A 14,731-nucleotide genomic window follows, 5' to 3' on the forward strand; every position below is an offset into this window, starting at 1 on the left:
TCCCCCTCTTTTATTGTCAGTGATTACAGCAGGTATCTCTCAGCGCCTATGGTGTATCTAAGCAATCTGGATCTGCCTAAATATCATAGGGCATTCACCCTGACTCAACGCCAGGTTCTTGAAGAAGTATATCTGATGAAGAAGAGGTATCTGAAGAAGTGTGCATGCACACGAAAGCTCATACCAATGACAAACTTAGTTGGTCGCTGAGGTGCTACTGGAAAGAATTTTTTAATATTGTTCCAGTGAGTCAGCCATGCCCTTTTCTAGAATACACCTTTCTATTTCCTCCTAAATTCTCCCACCTCTCAGAGCCAGTCTTTATTTCTTGGTACTAAACAAGCTCAGTCCTCATAGGATTGCCTCACATCTGCTGATAACTCTTCTGCATGGATGGTGCCATTGGGTTATTCAAACTGCTTAGTGATTTCCTTGCAACCAAGTGGTACATTGATTTAGTTAAGTAAAATGAATAACATAATAATCCTCAAGTCACCGCAGAACTTCAAAAATAAGAGAGAATGGTATGACACCTTCCCCATTCACATTGCCAGAATCCCAAACTCGAACACTGAAAAGCGGGTAATTTGCAAGGCAAGCTCAGCCATTTTTCCTGCAAATGACTCTTCAAGCTGAAGAAGAAAGACACTGACAAACCAGTAAAACTGAGGTAGGAAATGAGAAGCGACATTGGGCAAGCTCCTCACAACTGGACACTAAAAAGATATCTGAAAGGGCTGTTTCATTGGAACAAAAAAAGAGGTTAACAGGTTACGAAGTAATGAACGCTCACGTCTTTCACAACTACAGATCGTAACATATCCATTTTCCCCTCCTATGAACCGACATGACATTCTGCTTTCGCAACCAAATTGCATGAAAATCTTGGTGGACTTTCATGAATGAGGATGTATTTTCTTATAGTGTCATTGTTTCACGACTTCCCATGTTTATTTGGACAGATTCATAGCGCCGGGTAGGAAATGTATTGGTTGGCAACTTAAAAGTTTTGGAAGAGAACGTAAACACATGGCGATTAGCAAACAGTAAACTCCACTGTGTTTAATTTTGTCTTTAAAAAACAGAAAAGCCAGACAGAAAGCAAAAAAAAAAAGTGGGTGGGGAAGGACAATTTGGCATTATACATTCAAAACATGAGCTTTTGCTCCTCAGTAGCTTCCTAGCTCTTCACCGCATGGCTTCCAGATCTATGCTTGCAACTTTGTTTTATCCTCTACCCCCCATCTATTAAATAATAATTTAATAATAAGTACTGGTAACTTACTTTTGATTTACACAACACAAATACAGCACAATCTATACTATTAGCTGTGTGGTTAGGAAATAAAAGCTATGATGAGGGTTGGTTGTTGTTGTTGCTGCTGTTTAAAAAAAACACCTTGCTTTTTATGTCTCAATTAGGTGGGCTGTGTTATCGCAAGTTTGAAACGCTTTAAAATAAACGTAAACAAGCAAATAAGTTCCTGAATGAAAGCCATGAACGCTCTTGCCACTGAACTTAGTAGAAGTTAAGCGGACAACAGAAAAAGAAAAACTGAAGGAAGAAAACAGGGTAACTTAAGAAATAACAACACAGACCGCCTGATGGGTTAGGAGAAAAAGAGGAACAATTTGGTAGAGAGAGACCTGTGGGCAGGGAGATATTTAAAAGGGGGACAGCTAAGGAATAGCCTTGCAGAGGTGTGTGTAGTGGAAAAAAAGAAATTGAGGTGCAACAGAGATGGGAATGTAAAGTCAGCTAGGGTGGTACAAAAAGATGCAAAAGAAAATTCTACAGAATACCAAGAGAAAGGGAGGGTGCAACATAAGTGTAGTGATAGGTTGCACAAAGGAAGGAAGGAAGGAAGGAAGGAAGGAAGGAAGGAAGGAAGGAAGGAAGGAAGGAAGGAAGGAAGGAAGGAAGGAAGGAAGGAAGAGCATTGCAGGGGGTTGGACTAGAGGACCTCTGGTGTACCTTCCAATTCTACAGTTCTATTACACTTTGTGCAGAGAACAAGAAAAAAGATTGCATTCTGGATTGCAGAGTGGAGAATGGGTCCACACACAGATCTGCAGTGACAGGCAGAGCAGAAAGGAAGATAAGAACGAACGAACTATGGAGCAGAGAGGAAAAAGAGGTTGTCTTAAAAAGAAAACAGTGCGTAAGAATTGTAACAAAAATGCTTTTCTGTGGTTAACTTGAGTTGTATGTGTCCAGCCTACATAGTATGCCCAGATCTGCCTGAAATTCTCGTGAGAAATACACTGTACTCCTGCCATCCCAAAGCAAGCTTCGCTTTTCCGATCACCTTCTGATCGCTACGGGTTGCTGCAATATCCACGCACGCACACCGAAAGCAATGTGGCTCATTGTTTACCACTTACAAGCACAAAATACTGAGTAAATAGTATTCAGTAATCGATAAAGACGAAAAGCATTTCCTTCCGCAAGGCCCTGCAGCTGAGAACTTGCATCCGCCAGGCGCAGTGAGTTCATTTTGAAACAAAAGTAGGAAATGGCTGTATCCCTAGTACTTTGCTGCGGCCACATGAGTCAGTGCCTTGGAACTACATCTCTATTCCTCACTCAAAAAAGAAAAAAAGCTGATAAATACCACCGGCTATTGAGATAAAGCCTTAGCTCCAAAGCTTTTCCAGCCTTTATTTTTTCGCTGCTGTCGTGAAGAGAGTGTGCTTAGGAGCCAGAAGGTGTAAGATTGGGAACTGCCCAGTTAAAATCCTAGCCCGGCCATCAACACACAAAGTGCTGATAGACATGGCCCTGTCACTCAGCCCTTATCCCCACATCTGGAATATGATGTGGGACAGAATGCCAAGAGGCCTGTTTTCAAAGCCCTACTCAGCCACTAAGCTCCCTGGAATGTGCCTCACCATTTATGAAGCATAATCTAACTCATAAGGTTATTTGGAGGATAAAACGAGATACAGTAATATTATCATAAGCTCCAGGCCTCTGAGACAGGGCAGGGAAGAAATCTAAATTAAAAAATACAGATTTGCTGCAAATATATCCTGCAACGGAATGATTTGTTATCTGAGAGGCTGTTTTTCTCTGAACTGCCTATGAAATTCCTTAAGTTGGGTGAGGTGGGTGTTCCTCCATCTCCTACAGCTACGATTCTTCTCACTTCCCCTCTTGAGACTCACCCAGATTCACCCCTGCCCTTACTATACCCTTTCCCCTTTGGTCCTTTTTGGTGGATTAAGGACCCAACAGGGGTATCTAGGCAATATGAAACACACTGACCAGATCCGAACCTAATGCTAAGCCAGGGTTAAATAGTCAAGTTTATTTCTTTGTTTGTATCTGAACTCGGTCCAGAACGCTGACTGGGGCTTATTTCGCGGAAACAAAACGATGGTGTGAAACCACGATTTGTTGTTGGCTTACAAAACTAAAGCTTGTTTTAACTATAGCTTGCTGTTATGTCTGAACCAAACAGCCTTGGTAAACTACGGTTTGGCTGGCTGCCCTGCTGCAGACACTCAACAAGCAACCAAGACAGAAGGCAAGAGCATCTGGAAAACAAACCAAGCTTTGAAGAAGCAAGCTATGGCTTCTTTGCTTGTCTGTGAGACAACTCGTGGTTTGTTCAATAAACCATGGCTTTAAAAAAACCACAGCTTAGCGGTGGTGCTCAAGGCATATCAAAAACCCACATGGATTCATGTGGTTATTTCTAGTCATGACTTTAGGTGGCAGAGATGGGAGCAGAAAGAGAGAAATGGCAATACACTCACCTCCTAACATGAATATTGCTCTTTGAGGTTCCAACCAGTCTAGGATACCCCATTGTAAACATATATCTTCTGGTTTTCTTTTCCAGTTAACACTCAAGTTCATGGTTTAGGCAGTGGTGTCCAAACTTTTTTCAAAGAGGGCCAGATTTGATGATGTGAAGGGCCGTGAGGGCCGACCAAAGGGCCAACTAAAGTTGTTAACCTTTTTTTAGGACTGAAGTAGTTGAGCTTTTTTATGATTTTACCCCAGGAAATAAACCACCACAAGGGCTGGATTAAACCATCCAGAGGGCTGGAATAGCCCTACCCCCCAAAAGACTTTGGACATGCCTGGTTTACTGGGAATGCTCAGTCTTCATTTAGCTATTTTGGAAAGCTTGGGGATTTATTTACCACCTGAGGTTTTGTTTTTCTTTTTTTAAATATTTACTGAACAACCAAAAACCTCAGGGGTTCCCTGAGCAGGTCTCTACATACCTCTGATTAGTCAGTTATGCAATCCCATCAGCACTTTCCGCCTGAGCTCAGAATTAGATGTAATGATATACGGATATGGAAATGGAAATGGATAGTTATTATAAAAACATCATATTGTTTTATCATTTATAAAAATCCCCCCCCCACACACACACACCTAAAATGCAGTTTTACTGAGGTAAAATATATAAGCGGTGTAGATTTGCAGAGGAAATTGGCATGGGTACTTAGGACAGGAAGTTAAGAATATCACATTTAACTAACACAGCAAGATAATTAATGTTGACAGAATATAATTATCTAATTGACATATAGCCAAAAGTGGGTAGCTAAGAATCTTTTTAATTAATGCAATTTCACCTTGTGAAAGGTATCATGAGATCTTTAATGATTTAAGTTATCACTGCTAGATCCAATTATTTATTTCAAAAGATTAAAAATTCAGTAAACGCAAACTACTTCCAGAAGTAATTTTAATTGTGCATACTACACATTTGTTAAATTAAAGTTTTGTTTATGTGAGGTGATCTTACGAAAACCACCGCGCTGCCTGCATTCCTTTTCAGTTCAGTATCTGAGTTTGGTTAACTATGTGAAATTCTTTCACTGAATGTTAACAGAATCTTATGTAACAGCACATATCTCTTTCATCATGTGGGAGAGACTATTGAAAGAAAGGAGTAAACAAGAACTAACCAGGATTTCTCCACTCATGGTGAGCTTTTCCTGTTTTGAAACAAAACAAAACATGGAAACCCTGAATTCTGCTAACAAGCCACAATCTCCTCCACACCATAAATTACAACGGGATTGTTCAACTTTGCGCTGTGGCAGCGAAATTCGGTTGACGGCGAAATTAAGAGATCAAAATGATGAGCTTTATAGAAGAATGGAGGCGTTTTGTGGACTATTTTTTTTAAAAAAAATTACAGTCAAATGAAATCACGGGCAGGATTTCAAGAAAAAAATAAAAATGGTAAAATAATTGTAATGGAGAAACTTTTCGTAATAAATATATAATGCAGTGGGAAAGGTATAAAAACACTGTGGAGGTGATGGTGGAAAGTAAACAATGTAACATTGGATTTGAAGTATTTTGTGAAAATGTTTGAAAAATCATAGATAGATGATAGATTGGGCTGGGTGTCCATCAGTATGCAGATGATACTCAGCTCTACCTCTATTTCAAATCAGAACCAGTGAAGGCGGTGAAGGTCCTGTGTGAGTGCCTGGAGGCGGTTGGAGGTTGGATGGTGGCTAACAGATTGAGGTTGAATCCTGACAAGACAGAAGTACTGTTTGTGGGGGACAGGAGGTGGGCAGGTATGGAAGATTCCCTGGTCCTGAATGGGGTAACTGTGCCCCTGAAGGACCAGGTGTGCAGCCTGGGAGTCATTTTGAACTCACAGTTGTCCATGGAGGCGCAGGTCAATTCTGTGTCCAGGGCAGCTGTCTATCAGCTCCATCTTGTATGCAGGCTGAGACCCTACCTGCCTGCAGACTGTCTCGCCAGAGTGGTGCATGCTCTAGTTATCTCTCGCTGGAACTACTGCAATGCGCTCTACGTGGAGCTACCTTTGAAGGTGACCCGGAAACTAAAACTAATCCAGAATGCGGCAGCTATACTGGTGACTGGGAGCGGCCGCCAAGACCACATAACACTGGTATTGTTGGTTGATACCTACCACCAAAATGCCTGATTATTTTATAGGTGCATATGGATGATAAGAAGGAGCGTCTCCACCCCCATCGTTTAGCCCGAACACTGAGATCCAGCGCCGAGGGCCTTCTGGCAGTTCCCTCCCTGCGAGAAGCAAAGCTACAGGGAACCAGGCAGAGGGCCTTCTCGGTAGTGGCGCCCGCCCTGTGGAACGCCCTCCCATCAGAAAAACAACTACCAGATTTTTAGAAGACATCTGAAGGTAGCCCTGTTTAGGGAGGCTTTTAATGTTTAATAGATTATTGTATTGTATTTTTTTTTGGAAGCCGCCCAGAGTGGCTAGGGAAATCCAGCCAGATGGGTGAGGTATACATAATAAATATTATTATTATTATTATTATTATTATTATTATTATTATTATTATAGATGAAAGATAGATAGATGATAGATACATAGACAGAGATGATAGAGAGATGATAGAGAGATAGAGAGATAGATAGAGAGATAGATAGGTAGGTAGGTAGGTAGATAGTAGATAGATAGATGATAGATAGATAGATAGATAGATAGATAGATAGATAGATAGATAGATAGATAGATAGATAGATAGACGGCTCTAATGTCTCATATTTCAAATGATGGACTGACTGTGATTGATTCTCAGTTAAACATCTGGCTAGTTCAGATGTCTATCTTGAGCTAGGTAAGAGCTTTCAGAACTTCCAAGAAGAAAGGTCACTTGAAGCAGGAACAGTCCAAATATATTTGTTGTTGTTTAGTCGTTTAGTCGTGTCCGACTCTTCGTGACCCCATGGACCATAGCACGCCAGGCACTCCTGTCTTGCACTGCCTCCCGCAGTTTGGTCAAACTCATGTTCGTAGCTTCGAGAACACTGTCCAACCATCTCATCCTCTGTCGTCCCCTTCTCCCTGTGCCCTCCATCTTTCCCAACATCAGGCTCTTTTCCAAGGATTCTTCTCTTCTCATGAGGTGGCCAAAGTATTGGAGCCTCAGCTCCAAATATATACATTGGTCTATTTCTACCTTTCTTAACAGTGACAGGGACAATGCATAATGTAGGAATATTCTCCACAACTTTGAGCAGGGCAGCAGGGTGGGATGGGGTAAGTGAAGTCAAGCTGCAACCATTAACTATAATGTTCTTCACTGCTCCTGCTCAGGCTGCTGTTAATTAATATTGACCTAAAATAATGAGTGGAAGCCCGAGTTCTTTTACACTGACGTAATAGAAATGTCTGCTTGCCGTGACTGCAATTGCACAAAGCGATAAATCTCTCTCTCTCTCTTTTAAAATGAGATACACAGAAGTTTTGCACAAATCTCTACTTCGTTTTTACTCTGGGGAGTGCTGTGCAGGAGAAGTGCTTTGAAATAAAATCACGTGGAAGGGCAGCTCGCGGAGGACTTCGGGTCCCTCTCAAGTTACAAGTCTGAATTGTTTACACAAGTACAAAAAGTATGCAGTGCATTGTTTATAGAATAGGAAAGAAATGTAGAGTATGCAAAAGGAAAGTTGAAAAACCAAATAACAGTAACAGCTCTATCTTGTTACAAACGCTTGGCAGTATGTCTAAGGCAGTACAGTATTGTCAAACGCTGATACAGTATGTACTGTCCGCCTGCCGGAAACACACAAACACACCCCTCCAAACTTGAAGGCTCTTCTTTGGCCATCATCACCCCCGGTTTGGAGAGAGTTTCAAAAACTCAAGACATCTCCATACTAAAATACGTACCAACCTTATTAGAACTACATTATACGATCACATAAGATTCACAAGAGGAATACTAAAAAATCCATTCGCCACAGAATTTGGGTGCACTGAGGAAAAACACTGTAAACTCTCACTTTAAAAAAGGGACAGTCCAACTTGGAAGATCAGTCAACTGTGTGTGCCTACTACAATTTAGCTTTTGCAGAACATAGACTCATAAAATTGGAAGGGATCCCAAGGGTCCTCTAACCCAAACCAGGAATCTTTTGCCCAGTGCGGGTCTCGAACCCACAAGTGCAAAATTAATGACAGTCTCCCAACTGAGCTATCCCAATTGTTGCACTAGTCTAGATTCAAAGGCAAGAAAAACGAATAGCCTTGCTGCAAGGGGAGTCTGAGGCAAATGAGGAAATGCAATACAGGTTGACTCAGAAGTAAACCCCGTTGTATGCAGTAGGGATTACTCCCTCGTAAGCATACACAAGGGTGCAAAAAAAACCAACCCAATCTTTTCCATACACACGAGCTTGACTAGTCTATCTGGTTACAAGTCCTTATATTGGTTTGATTAGAACCATACCGGATCTCAGTTTGATGCATTTTTAAACTTCATGCTTTGCAACTTACAAGTCATGTGCCCTTGGCTATATTACCAACTGAAAGTTCCCTGCATTTTAGAGAGTATGGTTTGCACAACTCCAAGGAAGACATGAGGACGAGTTCATGCTTAAAGCTACCACGAAGCTCTAATTAGTACAACCGCACATTATGAATGCCCGTAAAAAGCCCTTTCAGGACTGTTATTTTTAAGCAACACTTAAAAGGAGGTTCTCAGGGGAAATTATTTACCAACAGTATTTTAACTGCTCTTCGATACGCCGCAATGCAAACAGACATTTCAAAGGAGCTCCTGAAAAATGACTGAAGTCCCTCTGAAATAAAATTTAGCAGGACTCTGCCACCTCTATTTATACTTTTGAAGCCATCGTGATCCTTCTTCCAGTTCCATATTTCAGAGAACAACTAAGGGGAGGGGCGGAGACTATGAAAGCCAAATTTTAATTTAGAATTTAATAAAAACTGATTAAGCCTCATAGAGCACAAAACAAAGCTACTCAAATATTTCAGCTCCTTCTTTTTGCAGGAATGAAAGAAATGCTGTCTGCTGAAGCAGATGACAGATGCTGTCTTAAAGATAAGTATTATTTATATTTCTGTACCAGATTTCTAGTTATGCCTTTATCGTGCATTGGTATACAATCAACAAAGCATTTCTTCATTATTAGTCACAGACTGTACAACTTACAGTTTCTATGAGAATTTGGTTTACCTAAAATGTTGAGAGACTTGAACAAAAATCATATATAGAAGTTTTAAGGAACCGTTCAAAGAATTCTTTGACATTATTTCCCAACGATTCTGACAGAAACAATGCAGAGGGACTGAAAAGACTATGGCCATAAAAGTACCAGTTCTCTCTGTGACTAAAAGAATGTGAGAACTCGAGAATTTTGGGGAGCACAACCTCTTGGCAGAAAGGGAGCCTTCTTGTTCTTATGTGAAGGCAGAGGTCTTCTTCACGTGCTCAGGTAAGTATGTGTAAGAACAGGCTTTCTGCAATAATAAAAGCATTACTAATAATGAAGGACTGGCAGTGAGTGGAAGCATATACATTAAAATATTTAAAAATTATACCGGCAGTTAATTTGCAAGGTTTTCCCCTTTTTATTTTTCGAGAATGAGAAACACACAACTAGGATAGACTACATAAAACATTAATTGAACACAGGGCATACATTTCCTTCACCCAACGATAAGCAAAAGCACATTTAGAATAATATAGTAAACCCACAGTGGTAGCTAATCAGTAATTATACAGTGGTACCTCGGGTTACAAACACTTCAGGTTACAAACGCTTCAGGTTACAGTCTCGGCTAACCCAGAAATAGTACCTCAGGTTAAGAACTTTGCTTCAGGATGAGAACAGAAATCGTGCGGTGGCAGCGTGGCGGCAGCAGGAGGCCCCATTAGCTAAAGTGCTGCTTCAGGTTCAGAACGGTTTCAGCTTAAGAACAGACCTCTGGAATGAATTAAGTTCTTAACCAGAGGTACCACTGTAATGTAGTTCTCTTAACTCCCCCCACCCCCGGTCAACAAATACAAAACATGAGAATGACAGTTCACCAAATCTCACAACTAATTTAACCTATTTTCTATTTTCCAAATGTACAGGCAACAACTGATTTAGGCACGTTCAAATGACATGCTGTCGCAAGCACGCACGGTGTTGAATCCAGAAGTGACCCCAAGACTCCGAAAAGACGCCACAAAAAGGGGCAGAACTGAGACATGTGCAGGGGTCCTGGACATGAACCCCGTGCAAAAACAAGGATGCCCTGTATCACATTCATATGGCATGCAACAGGCATGCATGCATTAACAGGACTTAGTTTTTCAGGTTTATTGCAAATTAACCCAGATTTGAGATTTAAGGTGACCTATCTACTCTCTCAATTTTCACAAGTCACAAAACTCTAAATCACTATTTTAATGAATTTTTGTCAATTTATTTTACAAATACAAAGTGTAAATGAACAAACTAATATTTACATATCTATATAGAGAGATTCTCCAAATCCCGGGACTTCCCCCCCACCCCACCCCCATGGAGTCTCAGTTTAAGCATCTGCAGCTGCATATTCATCCATACTCCAAATTTTCCATCAAACCTTGTTATCCCTAGTAATTTTTACACCACAGGTGATTCAGAATCCTGATCTTGTTTCCATCTGCTTACAGTGGTCACCTAAATAACTTATAAAAATTTCCCATTCTTTAATAAAAAATTTGTCCTCTTGGTTTCTGAGTTTTCCAGTCAGTTATGCCATTTCGGCATAGTCCATCGGCTTGGTTTGCCATTCTTCTCTGCTAGGGACAAAACTCTAAATCACGATTCAGTCTCCATGTGGGTACTAAGGTGATCTGACCATTTGCCATTTGCAGCTTTCTGTACCTATTCATCTTCCATTCTAGTAGCTGCACAACGTGACAACGGCATCGATGTTGTGAGGACTGAGAAGGAAGTGGGGAAGAGTATCCCAGGATTTGTTAAAGCCTGGCAAGGAGGCCACCTTCACAACACCAGGAGGCAAACTGCTCATTATCTGGCTTTGCAGGTGCAAAAGATCTGGAGCCAACTAACAGGATTTGCTCCAAATATTTCCAATAATTTCCGCCGCTTTCATCCCTTAAGTAATCTCCAAAAATAATTTGCATGCAAATAGCAAGGCTATCTTTTCTGCTCAGCAAATAATGAATCACCGGCACATGTGTGCATGTATGCACAAGTCAAGAAAGTGCCACGTCAAGTGTAGAAATGCTTTGGAAACAAATCGTAGTTCTATTCTAGTACTATGGGCTAAAGAGTTTCTCTTCTATTCCAATGTGCTCCACTTTTATATATATATATATAACTAATAGGCTGCAAAGTTAAATAAGGGAAATAAGTAGCCGAAAACTAAAAAATTGCAATAACATGGGAAATAATCCAAAATGATTGCCCCCTGTTGATGACTTATCATGGCTTTCTATCACTCTGCAAAGGAAGAACTTGCCAAAAGAACGATATAAGATTACTATATGAAATCATTTAATTCCAATGGGAGTTTCCATTCAGAGAGAAAGAGTGTTGCATTTATATAAGCCTCCTTGACCACAACACTTTTGTCGTGAAAGGAGTGAACAGTTAGGATCCAAGCCTACAAACAGACAAGTTGTGCCGTTTACGATTCAAAACAACATGCTGCAAACAATATCAAGTAATGAAGAAATAAAAGGTAGCTGTCAGTTTAAAAAACCCAGTAGCTAAAAATCAGAGATGACAAGACTATTGAAAGCATGAGCTGGGTTGGTGCCTCAAAATGATGTTTTCTGCCAACAGATTTCCCCAATGTGCAGATACAGAGGCAGAACATTAAAAGTACTCTCCATAGCATGATTTTCATGAGAGAGAGAAAAGACACTTAATTGTCAATAAGAATATAGAAACTTAAGAAGCCACCATATACCAAGTCAAACCATCAGTCCATCTAACCTAGTACAATGGTACCTTGGTTCTCGAATGGCTTGGCTACCAAACAAATCGGTTCCCGAATGCCGCAATCCCACAAGTGAGTGTTCCGGTTTGCAAACATTTTTTTGGAAGCTGAATGTCCAACGCGGCTTCCGATTGAGTGCAGGAAGCTCCTGCAGCCAATCAGAAGCCGTGCCTTGGTTTTCGAACGGTTCTGGGAGTCGAACGGACTCCCAGAACGGATTAGGTTCGACAACCAAGGTACCATTGTATCCCTATACCGGAGAAATAAAAAACATAACCCGTCAAGCAAGATTTCCTCCGAGCATTATTGTATGACAATCATATCTAGTCAACAACACTGGGGAAAAGTGAAGGATGGAGTTCAAGATAGAAAAGGAGCGGTTTAAGCTACCTGGTGGATATATCATACCATATCACACCGTTTGCCTTAAGCAGTTCAGAAAAGAAAACAGTTTTGAAACTTGCAAGAAACTTGCCTCTAAAAACCAGCCTTTGTTAAATCGGAAAGCTTACAAGTCCAAACAGCCCCGGCCAACGAGGCCACGTTGACTGGAGCTGGTGAGAACATCCTAGTGAAAGCTAATCTAAAGGCTCACCTCTCCTTATAGGAACCTTGTCCTCACTTCACAATCATCCTCAGAGGCCCTGCTCTGGATCCCCTGAGTGTGTCAAGTAGACCGGATGGAGTCTTCTCAACTGGGCCACAGATGCTTTGAACTCTCTCCTGGAGGAGTACATCTTACCTCGTTGCAGTTGATTTTGCCGAATGTTCCACACAGCACATTTGAGGCTCTCTGAGTTGGAAGATATCTCCTTCCCTGGGACACTGCTGGGCAAAAGGCGCCAGGTTGCCCCCAAGATTGAAGTGGCCCAGCCTGCGTCAGTCATGCGCATTTCCCAACAGGCAGGTGCAGCCGTCCGCTAGGCTAGGTCGGTCCCCGCAACACTGAAGGAGCCAGGTTCCTTTCAAACACATATGGGGGTGGGGAGGGGCAAAGACACCTTCGATCCCTAGCGTTTGCACACCTGCTGCTGGGTTTCTGTCTTTGCTACTGCTCAGCTGTTTGATTTGTTTTGATTTCTTTTACAAAATAGGTTTGAATATTGTTTCAGTTGCTGCTTTATTATTCGCTTGATTTTCATTTCATTTGCCTCATAGAGTCTCAGCTGAAAAGGTGTGAGCCGAATCAGCCGGTAAAACATGAGACACTTAATAACAGGGTCGTGGGTTTGAGCCTCACTTTGGGGGGGGGGAGTTTCCTGCATTGCAGGGGGTTGGACTATCAGGGGTCAGTAAACTTTTTTAGCAGGGGGCCGGTTCACTGTCCCTCAGACCTTCTGAGGGGGGGGGGCAGACTATATATTGGGGGGGGTGAACGAATTCCTATGCCCCACAAATATCCCAGAGATGCATTTTAAGTAAAAGAACACATTCTACTCATGTAAAAATACACTGATTCCCGGACCGTCCACAGGCCGGATTTAGAAGGCGGTTGGGCCGGATCCGGCCCCCAGGCCTTAGTTTGCCTACACATGGACTAGATGATCCTCACGGTCCCAACTCAACTCTGCATTCTATGAAATATAAAATGCAAATCTACAAGCTAAAAAGAACTAATCCTCTGGTGCTTCTTTCCAAATAGCTTCCTCCCCCAATGATTTTCGCCACGCAGAATTTTTAACAGCCTGAGCAATGAGCAGATTGCAAGATTTAAATATTAAACGACAACAGCGGTTAAAAAAATATATAAAAGAAACTTTGGAGAAAGGAATCAGCCGGAAGTTCTAACCTAATGTTATTAAATGTATTTGTTTAAGATAAAGTCATTCAAGAAGTGACAGGAGGGGAAAGGCTTTTTTTCCCGTTTCACAATATTTCCTTTGTTTAGGAGGAGAAGCAGCTAAACAGTTAATCTCCAGCAACTGATCTAGGAAGAATACTAGTGGCTCACTGCCCATCATTCTTTGAGACAGAGCTTGTAAAAAGAGGGGAAAAATAAAATAAAACCGGGTATCTTGTCCAGCTCAGCAGTTAACTGATTATACTAGTGAGCTCAATGGGGCTCTCAGCCAACCACTGAGACTGCTGCCAGCCCCCTTGGGTATCTGGAGGCTAAGTTCCAATGTGGCTTTTATTCTGCCAGGATCACATGATGTCAGTGCTATTTTCTCCTGACCAGAATAACCAGTCATTCAGGTTTCAGCAAATGATATGCAAACAACCTATCAGATCAACAAGCCTTGTGCTTAACTTCAAGAGGTTACACACACAAAAGGTGCTGCTGCGTACTCCCCCCCCCCTCCATCCAGTGTACTTGGGGAAGGGAGGAAGTCTCTTGAAGCCTCCTTAGTACTTATCTAGGCTTACCCTAACAGGACGAAAATGGCAAATGAATCCAGCTACTGGCGGGGGGGACGGGGACGGGACCCATCTCCCTTCGGTTTGCAAGGATCGGGCAAGCGTGTTAGCGCGGGAAGAGCCGGAAAAACAAATAAAACTAGGCTTCAGTCCTATGCAGACTTATACCTGGGAACAAGTCCAATACTCACAGTGACACCTTTGCAAGCTCCCAAGCTAAAACAGTACAACGCATCATCAGAGATCTACAGCCTCTCCTGGACAATGACCGCTCCCTTTCTCAAGCTCTGGGAGGAAGACCTTTCATTGCCTACAGACAGCCACCCAATCTTAAACAACTCCTCACCCACAATAATACAACCACCAGACTTAACATGGACTCTGGTACCAGAGCCTGCAATAAACCCAGATGCCAACTTTGCTGCCACATACACCCAGACAACACCATTACTGGCCCCAACAACATCCAACACACCATCTCAGGACTATTTAATTGCTCATCATGCAAAACCATTTGCAGTCGTTTGCAGTCATCAACAGCTATCAGTCAGTCAATCACCCATTTCCACCACCCTTCTGAGTGATCCCCCCTCCCCATCCCCACCCCTCCCCACCCCTTCTCTACATAAGTGCCTGGA

At 41.9% G+C, this 14,731-nt stretch overlaps 1 protein-coding gene and 1 long non-coding RNA gene across 9 annotated transcripts in view; both read right to left on the bottom strand.

The window, feature by feature from the left end:
- Positions 1-14,731, bottom strand: part of NFIB (nuclear factor I B) — a 213,367-nt gene that overhangs the window by 129,426 nt on the left and 69,210 nt on the right. The window lies entirely within an intron of this gene.
- The window catches only part of LOC132591229 (uncharacterized), a 29,672-nt gene continuing 16,326 nt past the window's right edge, over positions 1,386-14,731 (bottom strand). Inside the window, exon 2 of the long non-coding RNA XR_009556842.1 lies at positions 1,386-14,292. This is a non-coding gene — a long non-coding RNA (uncharacterized LOC132591229). The remainder of the gene's footprint in view (positions 14,293-14,731) is intronic.

The sequence above is a fragment of the Zootoca vivipara genome, chromosome 16 (genome assembly GCF_963506605.1).
Source record: "Zootoca vivipara chromosome 16, rZooViv1.1, whole genome shotgun sequence".
NCBI lineage: Eukaryota > Metazoa > Chordata > Lepidosauria > Squamata > Lacertidae > Zootoca > Zootoca vivipara.